Raw genomic sequence first — 9,707 nt, forward strand, 5'->3', positions numbered from 1 at the left:
GCAAACCAAAACATATGGGTTTTTAGGATTTCTATGCCTGAAAATCTGTGTGTCGCTCTTGAAACGGTTTAAGGGAACACTGCACACAGATGACGCTAGCTGAAGTGCTTTATGTATCTGGAGTCTATCATATTTGTGACAGTTCATAAAGTGCCAATTTCCCTCTTTTATCGTCACTTATATAATTGGTGGCAAAAACAGAGCTAACGGAAGTGGCAGGTGTGCTCCAAAGAAAACATGCAGACAAAAATACATGTGCAACAACAACAAAGATTTCAATGGAGTGTTCAACACCGTGGACATTTCGCCAGTGGTCAAGTCAAATGGTCAAAGCTGTTTTGGTGCTTGTTAAATGAGGAAAGACGTTTCATTGGTTCTTATGGTGATTGTTTCTTCTTGGCTCAGAAAACCCATCTGTTTTTGCCCTCATAAATTTCCCCCAAGTGAAACATGGTCAACAAAAATATTTAGGTTGATATTTGGAAACTCTGGTAAATATATTTGTAGAGGAAAAAATACAACTTATACAGCCTATTTAGTAGAACTTAGACTGCCTACTGCTCAAATAATGCAATTAAAACCAAGCCGCCTTCAGGTGATTGAAGCTATCTCCAAATCTGTTGGCTGGCTCGGTGACTAAAAACAAATAAAGAGAAACAGATGTGAGTAAGTAAAAATGTATACCCTAATATTCATAATTCTGATTTCCTTTCTTGGGTGATGAATCACGGCCAAAGTAAGACTCCCAGACTACTTCACCATCACAGTTGGAGTCACAATATCTACATCCCTGTATGTGTAATGCCACTACTCAAGTTGTGCTTCTGTGGGACATATATCCTGCTTCCAATGTAAGGCTATTAGTTTTCTGGCAGCTAGTATAATTAAAACAGATATTTGTTTGGCACTTTTGGTGAGGCCTGAGGGGAGCCGGAGAAATAGATATGTGGAGGGATTTTTGGGGACGGTGTCAAGGTGAAGTTTGGTTAGTATGTCTTGCATTCTCCTCCATAAGGGCTGAAGCACCGTGCATTCCCACCATATGTGTGTCATTGTTCCTTCAGCGTAACCACATCTCCAGGAGGTCACTGGAATGTATGGGTATTTTTTGTGAAGTCTACTTGGGGTAAGGTACCATTGGTATATACCATTTTTTATGTGCTAGTACGTGTGTGTAGCATTTTGTGAGGCCTTTCAGTGCGTTAAGTGACTACAGCCACTCTCTGTCTATAGGGACGATGGGTAATTAATTTGCCCATTGTGACATATAGCTGTGTGTTCTGCTTGGCGCATTTTGCACCACCGCCTTGTAGCATAGGGAGAGTGTTTTAGGTTGTTGAGGAGATTTTTTGCATCTCGTTAGTATGTTTTGGTATGAATTAGTTTCTGGTGTTATAGAGGTTTTATGAGGGGATGCATGTATCGTGAGGATATTCTTTATCTGTAGATAATGGAAAATTTGAGAGTTTGGTAGTTGGTGCTTGCCCTTTTGGGAATGGTAACACCCGTCCCTGGTCAAAGAATTCTCCTATTGATGTTATACCTGCCTCCATCCATGGTTTAGCTGATATCCATGGGGACAAGTGTTGAATTTCTGTGATAGGAGTATTCGGGTGGAATTTGGTATGGGCTGTTTTTTTCTTGTGAAATTGGTCCCATACTCATAAGGTGAGACCAGTAATGGGGAGGATGTCTGTGGGCATCCATATGGATGGAGGTGTCCAGAAGGATTCTAGCAATGTCTCTTTCCCTACGTGAGTATGTTTAATTTCCACCCATTGGATTTACCCATTGGGAGAATGCAGTTTAACAGCTGAATCTAGTAGGGTTGTCTAGTGAAAGAGGGAGATATTTGGCATACCCAGACCTCCAAAGCAAGGTTGTTGTTGTATGAGGTTTTGCACTTATCTTGACTTATGTGTTTCCTAGAGGAAGGTAGAGAGCATTAATTGCAGAGTTGTGCATGTCTTTGTGGGCAGGGCCGGACTGGCCCACCGGGATACCGGGAAATTTCCCGGTGGGCCGTCGGCACCTGGGGCCGGGGAGACATGTGTGTGTCCTGCGGCCGCATGGAGAGCTTGGATGGCGGCCGCAGGGGAAGCTTTTCTTGCGGCCGCAGGGGAAGCTGTTCTTGCAGCCGCAGGTGGAGCAGGCTGTTCTGTCTCTGCTCCCCCTCCCTCGCGCGCTAGAAAGAGACCGGCGCCGGAATATGACGTCATATTCCGGCCCCGGTCTCATTAAGCTGCGCGCGAGGGAGGGGGAGCAGAGACAGAACAGCCTGCTCCCCCTGCGGCTGCAAGAACAGCTTCCCCTGCGGCCGCAAGAAGAGCTTCAGGAAGGCTGGCTGGGCTGGAAGGTGAGCACAGGAGGGGAGGGGAGGGGGTGGGGGGTAACAAAGGTCACAGGAAGGGGAGGGTGGGGGTAACAAAGGGCACAGGAGGGGAGGGGGCTAAGAGGTCACAGGAAGGGGAGGGGGGGTAACAAAGGGCACAGGAGGGGAGGGGGCTTAGAGGTCACAGGAAGGGGAGGGGGGGGTAACAAATGGCACAGGAGGGGAGGGGGCTAAGAGGTCACAGGACGGGGAGGGGGGTAACAAAGGGCACAGGAGGGGAGGGGGCTAAGAGGTCACAGGAAGAGGAGGGGGGTAACAAAGGGCACAGGACGGGAGGGGGCTAAGAGGTCACAGGAAGGGGAGGGGGGTAACAAATGGCACAGGAGGGGAGGGGGCTAAGAGGTCACAGGAAGGGGAGGGGGGTAACAAAGGGCACAGGAGGGGAGGGGGCTAAGAGGTCACAGGAAGGGGAGGGGGGTAACAAAGGGCACAGGAGGGGAGGGGGATAAGAGGTCACAGGAAGGGGAGGGGGGTAACAAAGGGCACAGGAGGGGAGGGGGCTAAGAGGTCACAGGAAGGGGAGGGGGGTAACAAAGGGCACAGGAGGGGAGGGGGCTAAGAGGTCACAGGAAGGGGAGGGGGGTAACAAAGGGCACAGGAGGGGAGGGGGCTAAGAGGTCACAGGAAGGGGAGGGGGGGTAACAAAGGGCACAGGAGGGGAGGGGGCTAAGAGGTCACAGGAAGGGGAGGGGGGTAACAAAGGGCACAGGAAGGGAGGGGGCTAAGAGGTCACAGGAAGGGGAGGGGGGTAGCAAAGGGCACAGGAGGGGAGGGGGCTAAGAGGTCACAGGAAGGGGGGGGTAACAAAGGGCACAGGAGGGGAGGGGGCTAAGAGGTCACAGGAAGGGGAGGGGGGGTAACAAAGGGCACAAGAGAGGAGGGGAGGGGGGTAACAAAGGGCACAGGAGGGGAGGGGGCTAAGAGGTCACAGGAAGGGGAGAGGGGCCAAAAGATGAGCACAAAAGGGGCTGAAGGGGGTACAAGTCGGAAGGGGTGCTAAAGAGGGCACGGGATGGGCTAAAGAGGGCACAGGAAGGGAGGTGGCTAAAGAGGGCACGGGAGGGGGCTAAAGAGGGCACAGGAAGGGAGGGTGCTACATAAGAGCACAGGAGGGGAAGGGGCTAAAAAGCACACAGGAGGACAGGGGGCAAAAGAGGGCACAGAAGGGGAGGGGCACCTATCAGTCTGCCCACCCACCCACACAGGTAGCAACAAGTATGTATGTCAGTGGGAGTGTGTCTGTCTGTGTCATGCTGTGTATGTGTCTGTCTGTGTCACGCTGTGTGTGTTTCTGTGTCATGCTGTGTGTGTGTGTGTGTCATGCTGTGTGTGTGTCTGTGTCATGCTGTGTGTGTGTGTGTGTGTGTCTGTCTGTGTCATGGTGTGTGTGTGTCTGTCTGTGTCATGGTGTGTGTATGTCTGTCATGGTGTGTGTGTGTGTGTGTGTCAGTCGTAGTGTCTGTGTGTGTTTTGTAAAAATAGTGTTTTACTCACTTTTTTTCCAACGTCATGCTGGTCTCTGCCTCTATGACTGAGATCATCAAGCTTGATGATCTCAGCCAATCCGCACTGACACAGGAAGCTCCTCTAGTGACCGTCTGAGTGTCTGTCACTAGAGGTGTCACTAGGAAGCAATGTAAACACTGCCTTTTCTCTGAAAAGTCAGTGTTTACATTCAAAAGCCTGCAGGGACAGGCTATAGACACCAGAACCACTACATTAAGCTGTGTGTGTTTGCTTGCTTGCATGTGTGTGTGTGTCTGCTAGTGAGTGAGCTTGTGTTTTTATGTCAATGAGCGTATGTATATTAGTGTGTGTCAGTGAGATTGTCTGTGTCTGCATGTGAGTATGCTTACTGTATAATTAAATGTTTTACTCTGAAAGGACCAATATATTATATTAGAAAAAGCAATATATATAAATATATATATATATATATATATATATATATAATTACTCAATCATCTGGGGTGGCAAGACATAGCCTTACATATTACATGCGACAATATATGGCGCAATGACTTATGGGGCTGGCATAGATTTTTTTTCCCAGGGCTGCTTTGTATCCCCAGTCCAGCCCTGTTTGTGGGGATCTGGGCTGGTATCATGCGAAAGACATATAATATCTTCGGTAGGACCATCATTTTTATAGTGTTGAGCCTTCCCAGCCATGAGAGTTTAATTGTTTTTTACTTTTGGAGGTCAACTTTGCACCCGTGTATTAGTGAGGTGTAATTTAGTTTGGCTGTGGCTTGTAAGGTTGGTTTTATACGCACTCCTAGGTAGGTGATAGTTGTTTGTTTCCAATCGAAGTTATGTGTGTGGCATAGGCTCTCTACCATGTCATGGGACATTCGAATTGGTAATGCCTGTGTTTTGTTTTGGTTTTGTCTTGTAGAACTATATCCCTCCATATTCTGATAGATGGTCTAGTAAGCAAGGCAGGGATGTAGTCGGATCTTGTAACATTAGTAGGATGTCGCCTGCAAACATTGATAAACAGTATTCTTGGTGAGCCATGACAATGCCTTTGATCTCTTGATGTGTTCTGATCTTGTGTTCCAGAGGTTCTAGGGATAAGATAAAGAGTAACGGTGAGAGGGGACATCCCTGCCTTGTTCCCTTCGTGATTGGAAAGGAAGTTGACAGGAACCTGCATTGGCTACCTTAGCAGTTGGGTGGTTGTTAAGGGCCATTACACCTGCCAGAAACTCCGATGGGAAGTGGTATTTATTGAGCACTTGGTGCATAGATTCCCAATTTAGGTGGTCGAAGGCCTTTTCTGCATCTAGCGCGTGAAGAAGGCCTCCTTGTTATGCCGTTCTATGTGGAAGAGCAGGTTGAAAATTTTTCTTGTGTTGTCTGATCCCTGTCTATGTTTCACAAATTCCGACTGGTCATTGTGTATAACTCTAGTGAGAATTTTGGTTAGCCTGGTGGCAATAATTTTCGCATAGGTCTTGACATCGCAATTCAGAAGGAAGATAGGTCTGAAGTTTTGGCAGACAGTGGGTGGCTTGCCAGGTTTTGGGAGTGTAGAAATGTGAGCTGTCTGAATCTCTGGAGGGAGGGACCCTTGGGCGAAACACAAAACATTGGTTAAATAACGTGGAGAGTTACGGTGCAAGCACTTCTGTAAATGTTTGTTAATATAGGTTTGGTAGGATATCAGGTCCTGGTGATTTGTGGGCTGGCAGTGTTTTGATGATTCTGGAGATTTAATCTGCTTCAAAGGGTTTGGTTATTTGTTCTATCTCTGCTGGAAGTAGGGAAGGCAACTGGATTTTGTCCAGAAAGATTTTTATGGCTTCTGCGGATGGTGGTGGGTGTCTTTGCTGGCTCAGAGATTATAGAGTTTGCTCTAATATGAAGCAAACTTATTCATTATGGATTGTGGGTTGGTAATTTTCTTCTCTGTTTTTGAGTGTATATGCAATTCTAGAGTTTGGTATTTGTGTTTTGAGTTGGGATGCTAGAGTTGCTCCAGCTCTGAACCATGGGCAAAATAATCTGTGTTTGAGATGGCTGAGAAAGTAGTGAGTTTTGTTCCATTTCTTGGAGTTGACTTTGTAGGCTGAGGATGTGTTTCTGTGTTTGTGGGGATGGGGATCGTTTGTTACTATGTGTCAGAGTTGTTAATTCTTGGATAAGGATGGTGTATTTTTATAACCGTTGTTTTTTTGCGTTGCTAGCTTCTCTGATAAAAAGGCCTCGCACTATGGCCTTATGTGCTTGCCATATGGTTTATGTGGTGGATTCTGGTGTTTTGTTAATTTGGAAGTAGAAGATCAGGTACTCACTGATTTTATCGACTAAAATCGGGTCTTGTAGGAGCGTCTCATTCAAGCGCCATGCTCTGCGTCCTCGATTTAAGTGGTGTTTGTCAGGATCGGGACAGGGATCCAACACGCAGAGTACAAACAGTAGCCAGATACGTATACCGGACCTTAGAATGGCCGGACTAACGTAAGTAGTACAGTATAGAATGGTCAAAGACAAGCCGAGGTCGAGGGTAACAGAAGACAGGTAAGCGAGAGACAAGCCGAATCAAGGGTAACAGAGATAAGCAGAGTAAGGTAAACAAGCCGGGTCAAAACCAAAAGGGATAATAGAATACACAAGCACTGAGTGACTAGAACAAGCTAGAACCACGACAGGGCAATGAGCTAATGAAAGAAGCTCTGTTAAATACCCTGTTCAGAGCAGTAACCACGCCTCCGAGGCTTCCTGATTGGTCCTGCAGCAATTGAGTGACAGGTCGTTCCGGAGGAGTGTCCTGATGACAACTTCCTGCCTAGATGCTGTAAAAGGCAGTCACTCCCTCGCGGCCGGCCTTGCATGACTGGATAGACCGTGGGGAAGGGAGCCATCAGGCCGTCTGGATGGAGGAACAGCTAAGTCTCTACCTCTTTCGGAGGTAGAGACCACAGGTACCCTGACAGTACCCCCCCTCTCAGATACGCCCACCGGGCGGAATACACCAGGGCGAGAAGGGAATCGAGAGTGAAACGCCCTGCGGAGACGGGGAGCATGCACCTCCTCCTGAGGTACCCAACTTCTCTCCTCAGGACCATAACCCTTCCAATCGACCAGATATTGCAGTTTCCCCCGGGAGATTCGAGAATCAACGATGGAATTGACCTCATACTCCTCCTGACCCTCCACCTGAACTGAGCGGGGAGGGGCGATCGTGGAGGAGAACCTGTTACATATTAATGGTTTTAGCAAGGAAACATGAAATGAATTAGGAATGCGTAAGGCATTAGGCAACGCTAAACGATACGCAACTGGGTTAATTTGAGACAGTACCCTGTAAGGTCCAATATATCGAGGAGCAAACTTCATGGACGGCACTTTTAACCGAATGTTTCTAGTACTTAACCATACTCTATCGCCTGGAACAAACACCAGTGCTGCCCTTCTACGTTTGTCAGCGTGTTTTTTAACCAGCGTAGAATTGTGCAGAAGGATTTGTCGAGTTTGATCCCACAACTCTCTTAAATTGGCAACATGAACATCCACCGACGGTATCCCTTGAGAAGAAGACTCCGAAGGAAGGATGGAAGGATGAAAGCCATAATTCAAGAAAAAAGGGCTAGACTGCGTAGAATCACAAATGAGATTGTTATGTGCAAACTCCGCCCAAGGAATCAAACCGACCCAATCGTCCTGGTGTTCTGAAACGAAACAACGTAAATATTGTTCAACTTTTTGGTTAGTGCGTTCAGCAGCTCCATTGGACTGAGGACGATAGGCAGAGGAGAAATTCAATTTGATGCCTAGTTGGGAGCAGAATGATCTCCAAAAACGGGAAACAAATTGGGAGCCTCTGTCAGAGACAATCTGGGAAGGTATCCCATGCAAACGGAAAATCTCCCTGGCGAATATCTCCGCTAATTCGGGCGAAGATGGGAGTTTAGGTAAGGGAATGAAGTGAGCCATTTTAGTAAATCTGTCTACCACAGTGAGGATGACAGTCTGCTTTTTAGAGATAGGCAAATCAACAATGAAGTCCATTGCCAGGCAGGACCAAGGCTTTTCAGGAACCTCTAAAGGGTGTAGAAATCCGCATGGAAGCGAATGGGGTAGCTTGGTCTTGGTACAAACTTCACATGCCCCGATGAATTCTTTAATATCCTTGCGTAAGTCAGGCCACCAAAAATCTTTAGAGACCAGCGCATAAGTCTTGCGGATGCCAGGATGCCCAGCCACCTTACTGTTATGGAGACAGCGTAGCACCTCCAGTTGGAGAGCGGCAGGAACGAAGTGTCGATCCCCAGGGGTCTGTTTGGGTGCCAAATGCTGAAACTTCATGATCTCAGAAAGCAATGGAGAGTGAATCCTGAGATTCGTGTTCGCGATGATATTCCCCTTAGGAACTATGGAGGACAGAAGTGGTTCAGTTATAGTGGATGGTTCATATTGACGAGACAATGCATCGGCTTTAGAGTTCTTAGAACCAGGTCTATACGTAAGTACATAATTAAAGTGAGTGAGGAACAAGGCCCAGCGAGCCTGCCTGGCGGACAAGCGCTTCGCCTCCCCAATATAAGACAAGTTCTTATGATCCGTTAGAATAGTAACAGGGTGTAGTGTCCCTTCCAGTAAATGTCTCCACTCCTTTAAAGTCTTAATGACCGCTAACAATTCCCTCTCCCCGATGTCATATCTGCTCTCAGGCCCAGAAATTTTTTTAGAGAAGAAACCACAAGGGTGTAACGGTTTATCCACCCCTAACCTTTGAGACAGAACAGCCCCAACTCCTGTCTCAGAAGCATCGACCTCGAGCAAGAAAGGCAGAGTCGTATCAGGATGAACTAGAATGGGCGCTGAGGCAAAAAGTTCCTTGAGAGTCTTAAAAGCACCAAGAGCTTCCTCAGACCAGAACTTAGTATCAGCCCCTTGTTTGGTCATATTGGTAATAGGCGCAATGATAGAGGAGTAACCCTTAATGAAGCGCCTATAGTAGTTGGAAAACCCAATAAACCTTTGGATAGCCTTGAGTCCTTTGGGCAAAGGCCAGTCTAAAATAGATTGGAGTTTACCAGGATCCATTTTAAAACCTTCCCCAGAAATCACGTACCCAAGAAAGTCTACCTGAGCCTGATCAAAACTGCACTTCTCCAATTTGCAGTATAGACCATGTTGCAGAAGTTTGTGTAACACCTTTCTGACCTGTCTATGGTGAGTCTCAATCTCCTTAGAGTGTATTAGTATGTCGTCCAGGTAAACAATAACACAGTCATGCTGAAACTCCCTAAGTACCTCATTAATCAAATCTTGAAATACTGCAGGAGCATTGCATAGTCCAAATGGCATAACAGTGTATTCGTAATGGCCATACCGGGTATTGAATGCCGTCATCCACTCGTGACCTTGCTGGATTCTCACCAAATTGTAAGCCCCTCTGAGATCTAATTTGGTGAAGATTTTGGAGCCCTTAAGACGATCAAATAACTCGGTAATCAGTGGGATAGGATAGGCATTTCTGACAGTTATTTTATTCAAGCCTCGGTAATCGATACAAGGTCTCAGCGTGCCATCCTTCTTCTTAATGAAAAAGAACCCCGCCCCGGCCGGAGAAGAAGACCTCCTGATAAATCCCTTTTCTAAATTCTCCTGAATATACTCCTCTAGAACCGAGTTTTCCTGAACAGACAAAGGATATACATGGCCCCTCGGAGGCATAGTCCCGGGTAGAAGCTTAATTTTACAGTCAAATGACCTGTGTGGCGGCAAAGAATCAGCATTCTTCTTGTCAAACACTGCCCTTAAGTCTAGGTAAAGGTCTGGTATTTGTCTCTCTGTGGACTGA

Source organism: Pelobates fuscus, chromosome 4 (genome assembly GCF_036172605.1).
Source record: "Pelobates fuscus isolate aPelFus1 chromosome 4, aPelFus1.pri, whole genome shotgun sequence".
In the NCBI taxonomy this organism is placed as follows: domain Eukaryota; kingdom Metazoa; phylum Chordata; class Amphibia; order Anura; family Pelobatidae; genus Pelobates; species Pelobates fuscus.